The 16,411-nt window shown below is 45.5% G+C and overlaps 1 protein-coding gene across 1 annotated transcript in view; it reads right to left on the bottom strand.

Annotated features, from left to right (window-relative positions):
* IFT81 (intraflagellar transport 81) overlaps positions 1–16,411 on the bottom strand; it is a 219,388-nt gene that overhangs the window by 158,698 nt on the left and 44,279 nt on the right. The window lies entirely within an intron of this gene.

Here is a 16,411-nt window from a genome sequence, read left to right as displayed (position 1 = left end):
TGCTTAAAACAAACTAGTGCTATATTTCTAGCCGTGACACAGCAGTTGTTCATTTCATTAGTACATTAACATTTGACAAGATCATTTGGTTTAGAAAAATTAACATGAACCAAATGATTTGGCAAAAAGCACAGGTGATTTACTAAGGGGTTTTTCACTTTAAACATTTTTTTTCTTTACAGCCATAATCTGATAAAAAAAATACCAAAAAGAGACTTGTCCCCTGCCACTCCGCCCCTGTGCTCACATCGGTCGTTTCTGACTCGACTGCAGTGGCGACCTCACAACTACAGTAAGTAACCACTGCATCCAATCACGGTAGATAGCACCACAGTATTGCCCCGTTGGTGGTCCAGGGCTGTAGTTATGACGTCATTGCTGTAGCAGCTGGTGTGAGTAGGGATAATTTTGTATTTTTTAACAGAGCATGCCTGTGAGATAAAAAAAAGCTTAAAGTGAAAAACAAGTGGAACAGGTATGGATATACTACATGTGATACTCTGCAACAAACCTGTCACATATGAAAATAATGGCCAGTAGGCAAAGTTTGGTAATTATATTAATTTTTACAAACAGATAACGACATTTCATGTTTTATATGGTAGTCATTTTTGCAAAAGTAAAAACAGGAATTAAATGGATGCTCTGAAGACCAAAGTATTTTCTCTCCTAAATGCCTGTCTATTTAGTGCCATAATCTAAACTATTTTCTAATATACTTAAATTAAATATTCCCTATCTTTCCCTAACTATACTAATTGCTTTTCCATTTTTTTTCCCCACTTCCTTTTTGATGATGCTTCGTTTGAGAATCCCAGTGGAATCCTTACTGTCACAGCCCCTGCCCCCTCCGTGAAAGAAGCATCATCAGGGGGCAGAAGCTGCGGTCACTGCCCGTCCCTGAAACAAGGCATCTTCAGTGACGCTTGTTTCAGAGGCTGGGGTAGTCTCTGCGTTCTGTGTGATGTGCACAATGACAGCACGCGATCGGTTGTCGGCTCAGATCAGCAGTAACGAGCTGGCAACAAAGCGTGTTGTCAGACCAGTGAAGTCTTTTGCGGGGGCGGCGCTGGTCTCTGCACGCCGGATTCTGATAACAAGCTCTGTTACCAGCTCGTTACCGCTGATCTGAGCCGGCAACAGAGAGCATGCTGCTATTGGGCACATAACACAGCGACTTGCCCTGCCCTTGAAGCGACCGCCCCTACCCCCCTGAAGATGCTTCGTTTCAGTATCCCAGCATGCACTGGGATTCTCAATGAAGCGTCATAAAAAAAGGAGGTGGGAAAAAATAGAAATGTAGTGTAGTGAGGGAAGGATAGAGAATTTTTAATTCAAGTATATTAGAAAACAGTTTATATTATGGTACTAAATATAGATAGGGATTTAGGACCACCCCTTTAACATTAATGGCTGTAACTCTAATGGTTGTAACTGGAAACTGTCTTTTTAAGGAGAAAATTACACAATTTGTAACTAAATCTACTAAAATATTGAAAGACATATTGTGATCTATACAAAAAGAGTCCGCATAACTTTAGATTTACATTAATGTACAGGTGCGCAAATACACTATGTGACCGGTATACAAACACATACACAGGCAATGCATCAGCACAATGAGACTAATGAATACATGAACTTCACTATTATGTAGGTTGCAGCATTCAGACGAGAATCTTGAAAGACAGCTGCATGGTCATAACACAGAGAGCAACAGTATAGCACTAATACTATATCCTCCACATGAATAATTACATTTTTTATTACACTGGGGCTCCTTTCGCGGTATAGCAAGACTGGGCTTGTCTTCAGCAACAGCCCATGAGAGTGGTGGACTACAGTTCCCATCATGCATTGCTGACCTCTGTCTTCTGCAACTCCTAGAGCTGGAACTGAGCATGGCCATCCAGTAACTCAAGGAAGCAAGCTATAAACATCACATTTTGGGCAAGATGGAAGCTAAAGAAAAGATTCAATGAATTTGGGAGTTACGGAAACTGCATAGCACGCGATCTACTCTATTTCCATATCTACTATTCACTTCTATGTGAGTTAAAGAAACAGCATAGCGCAGTCAGTTTGGCTATTTCCGTAGTCGAACCACATATTTTCAACAATAGCCAAGCTCTGTATAGCCCTTTAGTGACAACAAGAAGCCAATAACCCTTGTTGAGTCTAGACAAAATCTTGTCTGTGAAACTCCTTCAGGCCAGTTACCAACTACAATGTAGTAGCCTTGGCAATGGCTTAAAAGGAAATCTGCAGTTTTTATTAATAAAAGTGCCAAGTTTTTCTATAGATGCAAAACTGTGCATTTGGAGTCCAGCAGCTGAGTTTTCCACAACTCTAAGGGGCCGATTTCATAACAGCTTTTATGCCAAAACTGGAGTTCAACACTTTGAAAAGTTGCAAAATTTTTGTGCACTGCAATGTTGCGCAAAAAAATTGCAACTTTTGCCATTTTCAAACCATTATCGGTTAGCTGTGCCAAAATAGGCATAAATGGAACAGGGCACGAAGATGCCCGTTTGTCTAATTCATGACAATCTGTGGCATACCTTAACGCTACAAATCTTACTCCAGTCCCCGACTGGAGCAAAATTTATGGTGAGGTGTGGGGAGGCACACACCACTTTTAGGACATGCCTAATACAATAAGAGGTGTGCATATCTTAATGAGTCAGGTGCATCTGACTCCATCATGCCCCTTATCAAGACCGGGATGAATCAGGGCATAAATATCAGCAGAGGAAAGTGGGGGGGGGGTGCGTCTTATAGTCAGAATGTATATATACTATATATGGTGGCTGTGGCTGAGCGAGGTGTGGGGGAGCGGCAGTGGCAGTGGAGTGGGCACAGGAGGCAGGAGCCGCCTGCTGCAGCCTACACTATGCCCGCTACTAAAGAATATGAATATTCACTGCTCCCCACACCCATGGGCGTGTGGAGCACTGAATATTCATTGTCCTTAATAGTGCTCACATGGTACCTTAGCGCAGCTCCTGCAGCAGACGGCGGTCAGCGTGCCCGCTATTAAAGTCCATGAATATTCACTACAACCCATGGGCGTGTGGAGCACTGAATATTCATTGTCCTTAATAGTGCTCACATGGTACCTTAGCGCAGCTCCTGCAGCAGACGGCGGTCATCCTTCCTTCAATTAAATGAAATTTGCTACTGCCATATGCTGAAAGACAGACCCACACACCATGATGTTACCACCTCCAAACTTTACTGTTTTTATGGTGTTTTGGGGGTGATATACAGTGCATTTTTGCCTCCAAACATGGTGTATATTATGGAATCCAAAGAGTTCAATTTTGGTTTCATCTGACCAGACTATTTTCTCCCAATATTTCACAGGCTTGTCTAAATGTTGTTGTGCAAACTATAAATGCGCTTGAACATGATTTTTGTTCACCAATGAAGACTTGCATGATGAGTGTGCATACAGGCTGCATTACTTATAGTTTTCTTTGAAATAACTGTACCTGCTGATTCCAGGTCTTTCTGTAGCTCTCCACAGGTGGTCCTTGGCTCTTCTGATAATTCTTTTCACTCCTCTGTCTGAAATCTTGCGGTTAGCACCTAGTTGTGACCAGTTTATGGTGAAATCATGTTCTTTCCAGTTCCGGATTATGGCCCCAAGAGTGCTCACTGGAACATTCAGTAGTTTAGAAATTCTTCTGCAACCAATGCCATTAGTATGTTTTGCAACAATGAGGTTGCGAAAGTCTTTAGATATCTCACTGGTTTTACCCATCATGAGATGTTTCTTGTGTGGCACCTTTGTAATTAGACACCTTTTTATAGGCCATCAGTTGAACCAGCTAATTATTTTTCACTAAATGGCAGGATTACTTTCTAATTACTGAGAGAATTCAGCTGGTGTCATAACTTCCCATGGCTTTTTGCACCTCTCTTTCTTCATGTGTTCAATACTTTTTCCTTGTGTCATTTCTCATTATTACACATCATTTTCTTTGCTTGCGTGGATTAGATGGGTTGTTACCAACATCTGATGAGAATGTAATGTCAATATCACCTTTAAGGCCCGGTCACACTAAGCGAGATCGCTAGCGAGATCGCTGCGGAGTCGCAAGTTTTGTGACGCAACAGCGACCTCAGTAGCGATCTCACTACGTTTGACACTTAGCAGCGACCAGGCCCCTGCTGTGAGATCGCTGGTCGTGTCGGAATGGTCTGGACATTTCTTTGATCGTTGAGGCCCCGCTGGGTAGCATGCATCGGTGTGTTTGACACCTTACCCACGACCTTGTTGACGACTCAGACACAGAAACACATAAGGCCCCGTCACACTAAGCGACGCTACAGCGATCCCGACAACGATACGACCTGTCAGGGATCGTTGCTGCGTCGCTATGTAGTCGCTGGTGAGATGTCAAACAGTCAGATCTTCTCAACGACGCAGCAACGATGCGGCGACCCGTAATGATCTGTATAACGATGCACGCCTATGTGTTTCTGTGTCTGAGTCGTCAACAAGGTCGTTGGTAAGGTGTCAAACACACCGATGCATGCTACCCAGCGGGACCTCAATGATCAAAGAAATGTCCAAACCATTCCGACACGACCAGCGATCTCACAGCAGGGGCCTGGTCGCTGCTAAGTGTCAAAAGTAGCGAGTTCGCTACTGAGGTCGCTGTTGCGTCACAAAACTTGTGAGTCAGCAGCGATCTCGCTAGCGATCTCGCTTAGTGTGACGGGGCCTATAGGCGTGCATCGTTATACAGATCGTTACGGGTCGAAGCATCGTTGCTGCGTCGTTGGGAAGATCTGACTGTTTGACATCTCACCAGCGACCACATAGCGATGCAGCAACGATCCCTGACAGGTCGTATCGTTGTCGGGATCGCTGTAGCGTCGCTTAGTGTGACGGGGCCTTTAGAAATATATTTACTTAGAAAATTAGTGACATGTTCAATACTTATTTCACCAGTTGTAAATACAAAATCCAATCTAAACCAAAAAAGCTGGCCAACATATAAAGGCAGGCATTGGCTCGTTTCGCTACCCGTTCTCTCAGCCGAACATGCATATTTATTATATTAAGGAAAATGTTAGGAACTGATGTGGTTGGAGTAGTGGTATTGCAACCACTAGGGGACCCACCGGCAGGTAGCGTAGTCAGGGAAAGCCAGGAGTCGATACACAGGAAAGCAGTATAATCTTGTAGGATTTAGCAGGTAACATGGTCAGGGAAAGCCAGGAGTCGATACACAGGAAAGCAGTATAATCTTGTAGGAGGCAACAGGTAACGTGGTCAGGGAAAGCCATTAGTCGATACACAGGAAAGCAGTATAATCTTGTAGGATTTAGCAGGTAACATGGTCAGGGAAAGCCAGGAGTCGATACACAGGAAAGCAGTATAATCTTGTAGGAGGCAACAGGTAACGTGGTCAGGGAAAGCCATTAGTCGATACACAGGAAAGCAGTATAATCTTGTAGAAGGCAGCAGGTGAAAGAAGAGCTTGACTAAAGGCTGGGAGCTCAATAATCTCACAAGGAGTAGGTGCCAGGCTAGGTTTAAATAGGGTGTGTGATCAGGAATTCATAGGATTAAGCCAATCAGGAGCAACACAGGATGGAGCCGCTCAGGAATAACACAGACACTAGAATCTAGTTAAGCCAGGAACTGTTCATCGAGCAGAATAGCTCAGAGGGAAGATCTGCCGCCTGGTGTACAAGAGCTGCTGGGTTCAAGTACCGACAGAGAGGAACACCTGTGCCAGCAAATTATCTCCTGATTGAGCAAAAGAATTCAGCATAAGGGCCTGTACACATCAAGTTTTTTGCTTATGCCAGCCCTTTCGGCCTTCATTTGGCTAGTGTACAGTACGTCAGTATACTACAATAGAAACGGCATCCAAAGGTTTAATGTAAATGCTGTAATTCTTTGTAGTTTAATGCAATACACAAGCAGTCAGATGGTATTCATTTATATTTATATTCATATATGTAAATTGTAGTAAGCGAATGATAATACCTACGATGAACGCTAATATGAACCGGTTAGTATTTGGTTTGCTTTGTGTGTTTTTTTTATTTAGTTTAGATTTTTTCTAAAAACAAACTAAAATGTGAATGTATCTTGATATCTTTCACAATAAAAAATAATCTGATTGAAAAAAAGGTATTGCTGGATACTTGTCTTTGAAAGAGCTACATGTGCATTGTGGTAAGACGACTCGCTCGGCCGCTTCCGGAAGTAGGCTCAGGAATCTGGGTTTTCTCTGCAGGCTTTATTATACAGCATAAAGCCCTGCAACTCCAGCAAAATAAACACAGCCTTACTGGAAAAACAACAAAACAAAAGATAAACGATAGTACAGTCCATAGCGGTGTGTGGTTCTCCCACACACAGGTTGTAGTCCCAGCTTCCAGCTCCTCTCTGAGCTGTGGCTTTCCAGTCTGGAGTCTTTGCCACTCTAAACTCAACAACAGAAAAAAAAAAGGTGACTGAGCATTTAAACCTTGCTCAGCCACACCCTAAGGGGAGGTAGGGGAATGGCCTCCCACCCTCTGCCATTCCCATAAAACCACACCCTTTTTGTGAGTTAACTCCCAGCATATAACATGCTGGCAGAAAGTTTATAGGTTTCATTCACACAGGCTAGCAACCTGTGTGACACATACCTCCCCTCATACATCATACCAGTGACTCTGTCACAACATGTAAATATTTTAAAAGGTCGGAAATCCTGCTGACAGATTCCTATTAAACTCTGGTAATACCTCACTGTTTCTTTACATCAGAAGTACAGGATATGCGAGTAATATTCCCTGATGTACTGTATACCAACTAAAGGCTACAGTTTATATCCCTGTATTGGCATAGGTTCAATCCCTTTAAAAAAATACAATGAGGTATATATTTTCACAGTGTCCACTTCTGCAGGAAAGGATAGCACACTATGGTTTCCTAAAAAGGAATAGAAAGCCATGATGACACATACTGGCCCAACATATTCCAAAAAGACCGTCTTTTGGTACATGCTGGGTACATTGGTGTCAAAAACCATCTCATGTCATATGCCGAACGGGTTTAGAAAATTATATGTGAACAGAGACTATATCCTAATTCTTGTGCATATTCCGTGCTTCAGACTTAAAGGGGTATTCCCATCTCCAAGATCCTAACCCAGTATGTAGTAGGTGTAATAATAATAATAATAAAAGCAAATACCTCAAATTAAAAGGCGGCGGCGGCATGCCAGCCGATACGCATGTTGGGGTCATGGCACCACAATATCAGATCAAGGGAACTCATTCCTGTACCCACATATATGCCCTTTGCAAGACTGATATCTCCTTTATGATTAAGATATTTTACCAGGACATTGGCTTGTGGCTGATCCCAGGCTTTATATAATTTATATAATAGTCACATACAACTACTGTGTGACTAATAGTGTTTTGTAGCCATCTGTTTATGTCCTGATCAGTTATTCTATTATGTATGCTTTGTTGCATATTCCACTGTATGTACCATATATATGCCTTGCTTTATTGCGGTGCCATTTTTTGGTCACTCATCTGTCATTACCCTCGTTTCCAATATCTTGTACAATTTTAATTCTGACTTAATAAAACATTTTTTATCTTTCTACCTTTAGGTGCAATTTTTTTTATATATGTTTCTCATGTTCTCTGCACTCAACCTGTCTATCTTTATTATGGTTAGAACTACACTAATCTAAATTATGTAGAGATATAGATAGATATACATATACCATATTTTTCAGACTATAAGACGGACTTTTTTCCTCCAAAATTTTGGAGGAAAGTGGGGGTGCATCTTATAGTCCGAATACTAGCCATAGTATATACTATCTACTGTGGGTGGTGGGAGGTGTGGGGGGGAGCGGCAGCGGGGGATGAGCGGGGCACAGGAGGCAGCAGCCGCCTGCTGCAGCCTAACGCTGTGCCCACTGCTAAAGAAAATGAATATTCACTGCTCCCCAATTCATTTTCCTTAATAGCGCGCACACTGTAACCACAGCACGGCTCCTGCTGTGCTCGGCGGCCAGTGTGCCCGATATTAATGTCCATGAATAATCACTACAACTCTCTCCCATGGGTTGTACTGAATATTCATGGTCTTTAATAGCGGGCACACTGACCGCAGAGCGGCAGCAGGAGCCGCGCTGCGGCTACAGTGTGCGCGCTATTAAGGAGAGTGAATGGTCACTGCTCCCCACGCACACAGTCCTGGCGTGGGGAGCAGTGACTATTCCGGCACAGCACTTCACTGTGTGATGGCGCATTGCAGGGATGCCATTCGCGCCCTGCCATGCGCGGCTCACACAGTGAGTGTCGGCAGCCGAGCGGGACCCTGCACTGGAGAAGAGAGGAGGTGAGTATAACTGTTTATTGTGTGTGCAGTGTGATGGTGATCAGGGGTGGCCATGCATTACTAGGATTGAGATCAGGGGGGCCATGCATTACCAGGATGGGGATCAGGGGGGGCCATGTATTACCAGTATGGGGATCAGGGGGGGGCCACGTATAACAGGAAGGAGGGAGACATATATACCAGGATGAGGGATATTAACAGAATTGGGGGACATTACCCCTATAACTGTGTCAGCAGCAGACCCCCTCCCCCTTAACAGTGCATCATGACCACATTTTTTGCTTAATTTTTTTTTCTATTCTCCTCCTCTAAAACCTAGGTGCGTCTTAAAGTCTGAAAAATACAGATATATATATATATCTATATATACATACACACATACAGTACAGACCAAAAGTTTGGACACACCTTTTCATTTAAAGATTTTTTTTCTGTATTTTCATAACTACGAAAATTGTACATTCACACTGAAGGCATCAAAACTATGAATTAACATATGTGGAGGCTGGTGACTCGGATAAACTTATCCTCAGAAGCAGTGGTGACTCTTGATCTTCCTTTCCTGGGGCGGTCCTCATGTGAGCCAGTTTCTTTGTAGCACTTGATGGTTTTTGCAACTGCACTTGGGGACACTTTCAAAGTTTTCCCAATTTTTCGGACTGACTGACCTTCATTTCTTAAAGTAATGATGGCAACTCGTTTTTCTTTACGTAGAATTTGTATTATGGCAAGAAAAAAGCAGCTAACAGTCTATTCAGTAGGACTATCAGCTGTGTATCCACCAGACTTCTGCACAACACAACTGATGGTCCCAACCCCATTTATAAGGCAAGAAATCCCACTTATTAAACCTGACAGGGCACACCTGTGAAGTGAAAACCATTTCCGGTGACTACCCCTTGAAGCTCATCAAGAAAATGCCAAGAGTGTGCAAAGCAGTCATCAAAGCAAAAGGTGGCTACTTTGAAGAACCTAGAATATAAGACATATTTTCAGTTGTTTCACACTTTTTTGTTAAGTATATAATTCCACATGTGTTAATTCATAGTTTTGATGCCTTCATTGTGAATTGTAATGCAGCAGCTTGCTAGCATTACTGTAAATGGTACAGGATGTGTTTTACCTGACCATGTACCTTCCCCTTTAACTGACTGGTCACATGACTGTGACATCACACAGGTCCTGTATGCACAGTAAAGGTCTGTACACATGACTGGGACAGCACACAGGACCTATACACACAGCTGACTGATCACATGACTGTGACATCAGCAAGGTCCTGTCAGTATGGGTGTATGTGTGCACAGGATATATAAACCCCGGTAATTGGAGACAGGTGTGTTCGGTGTGAGAGATATGAGGCCTGTTCCCCATGTGTGTGGGACACCGTTCTGCCTAGTGAGGCTGAGTGAAGCCTGGCAGCCTGAAAGGCTGAGACTGGATCCTGTGAGTGGATGCTAGTGGCCTTGGAAGGCAGAGGCTTGGTGAAGAGTCCGGAAAGGCGCAGACTGGATGTGTGTGAGTGAAACATTCCAGTAGCCTTAGACGGGACGACGGCTAGAGACCCCTACCTGGGAAGCCACAAAGCCACAGTGGTGGCGGATTAAAGGGACTGCAGCAACTAAACCCGGCACAGGTAATACACTTTGTTACATGGACTGTGTTATGGACATTGCTATAGTATTACCTTGCTGAAGGCTGTGACCTGGGCCAATTGGGCCTGTCTGCTATTTGAGAGACTCCCGGATGTTAAGTGTGTAAACATGCCGGTGACAAACTAAGATGGACATTATGTGTGTGAACAGCGGTTTATGATAACATAATAAACTGCTGTATTGAGAAAATACCGGAAGGACATTGCACGTGTGCTTAATTTACCCGGTGCAGCGAGTATCCCCCAGTATGATGACTAGCGCTGCCTTACATATGGTTCAAGGATGCGGGTTGCTAGCGGCAAAGAAAGCCCGGTTGCTAGCGTCAACGGCACAGGACGACGAGTGTGGATAAAGCATCTTGCGGCAACTCGGCGGGGTTGCGAAGATTGGCGTCGCACTCAAACCTGGTTTGCTGTGGCTCGGCGGGGCTCACGAAGTTTAAAGCATCTTGCGGCAACTCGGCGGGGTTGCGAAGATTATCGTCGCACTCAAACCTGGTTTGCGGTGGCTCGGCAGGGCCACGAATATTTTTTCCGGGAGAGCGGTGAAGTTCTAGTGTGAACAGCGTACCGCGATGGCTGTGAGCAAAGCAGCAGATCTGTCTGGAGCTATTGAGCGGTTGAAGGGCCGGTTGGGACCGGAGCAGGTATTTGGGAAACTTTTACTGGACATGGTGCAGGAACCGCAGGAGCTGTGGGCACCATATGGAATGGCGGCAGTGGACCATTCTATGGACTCTCCGGGGGCGCCAGTGTTGTCCCAGAGTGCCCGGGGAGGTGATAAGAGATGTTGTGAACTGAGTCCTAAGACTACTGCTGATTTTTTGTGTAAAAATTACCCTGCCGGTGTGGTTGTTAAAAAGGGGGCGGAGTCTAAAAAAGGGGCGGATTTTCACAAGGGTGTGGAGTGTAGAAAACTGGAAATTGTTACTGGTTGTGGGTTGGTACCTCCTAAAAATGACAATGTGACCGTTGATAACGGGATAACTCCAGTAGAAGGGGGTGACGTCAAAGTGGGAGGTGACCTGTTAGTCCACAACACCATGAGGAGTGACACAGACCCCGTAGCTGACTGTGACACTATGAAAGTAAAAAGTAAATTCAGTCAGGAGGGGCTAGACGAGGGGAGAGAGTCCCCCTCTCGTCGACGACGGCGCAAGGGCCACAAAAAGGTTGCTCCGGTAGTACTCCCTGAAAATGAAAATAAAGAGAATGTAGTACTGTGTGCCTATGCTTCAAGTGTGGATCCTCCTTTAGAGGTAGAAGAGGAGATGACGTTGCTAGTAGCAACCTCCGGTACGGTACTGAGACTGACGGATCAGGATCCGACAGCCCTGAAAGGGGAGGCGGCCAGTCATGACCAAGAGCTGGAGCCTATCAGGCCGCAGTGTCAGATTGACGTGCAGCAGTTATGTGAAAACCTGGGGAACGTGTCCTCAGACCAGCTGAACCTGGAGTCTGAGCATCAGAAAATATACCAGGTTATGAGGAACTGGCAGCGAGACATGGAGGGAAGCAACGCGGAAATTAACCATTGGAAGGAAATGTTCCACGGAATTAAGGAGGACCGCCGCAAAATCAAGGAGGAGGTTTTTCAATTAGAGATTGACAAAGCGGAGTGTGAAGATGAGTTATGCGAGGTGAAAGATCGCTTCTCCCTGGTACAGTTAGAGCTGTCTGCCCTCAAAGAGGCGCTGCAGCATGAAGTTGCTGGGCGTGAACAAAACCTAGAACGATTGCGTGAACAGTTCAACCAGGAGCTGTGTGACTCCAAGAAGGAGTATGATGAAAAGTTCGGTATGGAACTGCAACAACTTAAGAGAGATTATGAGGATCTCCTCAAGGTAAAAGAAAAACTAGAGGAGGATAAGGCGGGTGCAGAGCAAGTGCGCCAAGTGGTTGAGACCACTCTGCAAGACACCCGTGAGGAGAATGATGGTCTCCGGGGAAAGACCCTAGATCTGGAAGCTCAGGTGAAGGAGCTACAGATGTCCTGTGATACTCTCCAGAAGGCGGAGACGTACCTTAAGGAAACAGTCAGCAAGATGGAAGCTGAGCGAGAGAGGATGGAGGAGTCCATCGGAAAAGCCACAGACCAGGGCCAGGAGTTGACTGCTGGTGATGGGAGGTATGAAGCAGATACCTCCTCGAGTGATGCGAGCTTGGATGATACGGTGGAAGTAAGAGCCGAGATCAGGGAGCTCAAGGAATTGCTTCAGGCCCATTTGAAGCAAGAGAGGTCTGAGAGAACTCTACTGTTAAAAGAGCAGTTGAAGCAGGAAGAGCTTCAGAGACGGGCCGCTGAGAGGCGAGTGACGGAACTAGAGGAAGAGGTTTCCGGGCTCAAAAGTCGCATGACAAAGTATCACTCAGTGAACGAGGCCTCCTTGGAGAAGGAAAAGGGCAAACACGTTGCACTCACTCCCTTATACCATGAGAAGGTGGACCTGAGGAGAGCTAAGAGCATGATAACAGAAGATAAATATGAAGTGGAAGTGGTCAAGACGAAAATTTGTGAATTTGTAGCTGTGAGTCAGCTCAGGGTAAGCATACAGGGGGAAGAAGCTGAAAGTCAGTTGTCCCTGAACCCTGAGCTGGTTGATCGTCTGGAAACCACTGGTGAGACCGAAAGGTCTTGGTACAAATGCCTCGTAGATGTACCCGAGGATTTGAGGGAAGAATGCACCCGTGAGTCCGTGTATGAAGAGTTTAAGAAGGCTGTGGGAGCCTGTAAGGTGTACTTGACCTCCGAAGCTAAACAGCTGGTGGCTCTGTCCATGACCGAAGTCACAGTGAAGAGGGTGGCGATCCTAAGTGATATGCATTGGTGATGTATTCGCACGAAGCGGTTTCTCCGGTTGAAGACGGAACAAGCCGTTAGACAACTGGAGCTGATGAGGAAATCTCACAGTATGCGTGAAGAGGTCATCAGGGTGCCTCATGTTCTGGTGGGAAAGCTCATTGGGAGAAGCGGTCGAGCCATGCAGATGATGGTCAAGAAGTCTGGTGTGGTGAAAGTAAGCAGTCCACGTGATCGTCAGGACTGGATACCAGACGAAGACGGCATGGTATCATTCTCCGCTGTAGGAACAGAAGAAAGCCTAGAATATATACGCATCCTGTTGGAGTACCGAGTGACCTACCTGCGAGAGGTAGAACAGTTGAATCTCGCTAGACTGCGAGTGGATAGACAGCATCATCTGAGTAACAGAAGATGGCAGCCGTCAGCTATAGCTGGAGTTAGGGACCTTTCAAGATGTCCTGAGAGTAGTGGGCGTGGGTTTAGAGGTAGTGAGACCTCCAGTAACTCAGGTTTGAGCAGCCCATACAAACGACCCAATAGAGGACGGCCCATTACGGAGTCGAACCGGACCTTAGATACCAGGGCATGTGAGTCACACCGCTGTATGACTGACCGCTGGGAGCGGGGAAGACCTGACAAGGTTACGACTGACCGCTGGGAGCGGGGGAGGTCGGACAAGATTATGACTGACCGCTGGGAGCGGGGAAGACCTGACAATAATGAAAAAAAAATTGATGTGGGGCTTCGCCCTATATTTGTGTCCAGTCAGGTACAGCAGGCAGGAACGGGCTGCTCCCAACCACCAGCTGCCTATTTGTACCTAGCCGGACACAACAATATAGGGAAGCCCTTTTTTTCTTAATTATTCCATGAATTTCATGAATTTAAAAAAAAAATACGTGGAGCTTCGCCCTATTTTTGTGTCCAGCCAGGTACAACTAAGCAGCTGGGGGCTGGAATCTGCAGCGCAGGGAGGCCCAAGCTTTCTGGGCCCCACCCGCTGCAAATTGCAGTCCGCAGCCGCCCCGGAAAATGGCGCGTTCATAGAAGCGCCATCTTCTGGCGCTGTACCCAACTCATCCAGGGCCCTGGTGCGGTGGCTCACTGGGTAATAAAGGGGTTAAGGCCAGCTTGGCATTATCAGCTGGCCCTAAGCCCGAAATTCATGGGGTCATGCCAATATTAGACATGACCACCATGAATTTCTAGTAAAGTATTTAAAAAAAACACAACACCCAGAAAAAAGTCCTTTAATTGAAATAAACACACAATTCTTTATTGTTCTAAATTAAACCATACTTACCATCACGCCCATTCCAGCTGAAGCCAACGATCTCCTGCAATAAAAGTAAAATAATAAAGCAACATCATCCTTACCTTTCCATGGCTCCCACGACAGCTTCAGCTCTGCTACATCGAGATGACAGGCTGGACCGCAGCAGAACGCTGCCATCCAGCCTGTCATCCCGCAGACACTGAGAAGCGCAGGCATGCTTGCGCTCCTCAGTGTCTCTCTGTGACGGCATAAAGATGAGCCGAGGTCATGTCCAATGAACTCGGCGCACCTCATGCACGTCACTGACAGCGTGGCAAAATTCTCACGCTGAAGCGCTGAGTGCAGGAGAATTTTCCCACGCTGTCAGTGACGTACATGAGGTGAGCCGAGTTCATTGTCGGCTCATCTGGATGCCGTCACAGTCAGACACTGAGGAGCGCAAGCATGCCTGCGCTTCTCAGTGTCTCCGGGATGACAGGCTGGATGGCAGCGTTCTGCAGGTCCAGCCTGTCATCTCGATGTAGCAGAGCTGAAGCTGTCCTGGGAACCATGGAAAGGTAAGGATGAGGTTGCTTTATTATTTTTCTTTTATTGCAGGAGATCGTTGGCTTCAGCTGGAATGGGCGTGATGGTAAGTATGGTTTAATTTAGAACAATAAAGAATTGTGTCTTTATTTCAATTAAAGGACTTTATTCTGGGTGTTTGTGTTTTTTTTTTAACTTTGACTATGGGGTTAGTAATGGGGGTGTCTTATAGACGCCTCTCCATTACTAACCTGGGCTTGATGTCAGCTGGCATTATAAGCTGACATCAACCCCAACCCTATTACCCCCTGCCACCGCACCAGGGCAGCGTGGAAGAGCGAGGCTAAGTGCCAGAATTGGCGCATCCTATGGATGCGCCATTTCTGGGGCGGCTGACGGCTGGTGTTTCTAGCCTGGGAGGGGGCCAATATTCATGGCTCCCTTCCTGGGCTATTAATATCAGCCCCCAGCTGTCTGCCTAGCCTTTGCTAGCTATTAAATTAGGGGGGACCCCACGTCATTTTTTTTGGGGGGGTCCTCCATTTTAATAGCTAGTAAAGGCTAGGTATTCAGCTGGGGGCTGATATTAGTAGCCTGGGAAGCTCCGTGGGTATTACCCCCTTCCCAGGCTTCAAACATCTGCCCCAGCTGTCTGCTTAACCTCCGCTAGAGACTAAAATTACGGGGAACCCCACGCCAATTTTTTTTAATAATAAATCCTTTATTTTAATACTAAATGACAAGTACAGTAACCAACACTATCACTGTACTTATTATATATGTGACTGACATGTTTCTATCTATCTAATCTATGTGTGATGCTCTATTCTTTCTGTTATAAATTGTCGGGTACAGATGCTGAATTGCCGGCTGGCTTTTTTAAAGAGACGGTGCATGAAAACACTATTATTTTTTTTGATAAATCCTTTACACTAAATGACAATTACAGTAAGCAACTCTGTCACTGTACTTCATATATATGTGGCTGACATGTTTCTATCTATCTAATCTATGTGTGATTCTCTATTCCTTCTATTCTAAATTGTCGGGTACCGGTGTATGCCGCTGCTGAATTGCCGGCCGGCTTTTTTAAAGAAAGCGTCTTCTGAGCAGTTTGTGAGCTTTTGGACACCTTTGAAGGTGTTTTCTATGTGTTCCTATGTGTTTTTGTTTGCCTGCCATTGGTTTTAACGGTGTTCGACGGTGTTCTAAGGTGTTCGACGAACAGTTCCTCGAACATCCCGGTGTTCGACGAACCGAACCGAACCCGAACACTACGGGGGTGGCTCAACACTACTAGAGACCCCTACCTGGGAAGCCACAAAGCCACAGTGGTGGCGGATTAAAGGGACTGCAGCAACTAAACCCGGCACAGGTAATACACTTTGTTACATGGACTGTGTTATGGACATTGCTATAGTATTACCTTGCTGAAGGCTGTGACCGGGGCCAATTGGGCCTGTCTGCTATTTGAGAGACTCCCGGATGTTAAGTGTGTAAACATGCCGGTGACAAACTAAGATGGACATTATGTGTGTGAACAGCGGTTTATGATAACATAATAAACTGCTGTATTGAGAAAATACCGGAAGGACTTTGCACGTGTGCTTAATTTACCCGGTGCAGCGAGTATCCCCCAGTATGATGACTAGCGCTGCCTTACAGAATGTACAATTTTCATAGTCATGAAAATACAGAGAAATCCTAAAATGAGAAGGTGTGTCCAAACTTTTGGTCTGTACTGTACATACACACTGCTACTATTAGCCTTAT

This window comes from Phyllobates terribilis, unplaced genomic scaffold (genome assembly GCF_046119375.1).
Source record: "Phyllobates terribilis strain yellow unplaced genomic scaffold, ASM4611937v1 Scaffold_1__5_contigs__length_1240528914, whole genome shotgun sequence".
NCBI lineage: Eukaryota > Metazoa > Chordata > Amphibia > Anura > Dendrobatidae > Phyllobates > Phyllobates terribilis.
This window is presented reverse-complemented; position numbering and strand designations above follow the sequence as displayed.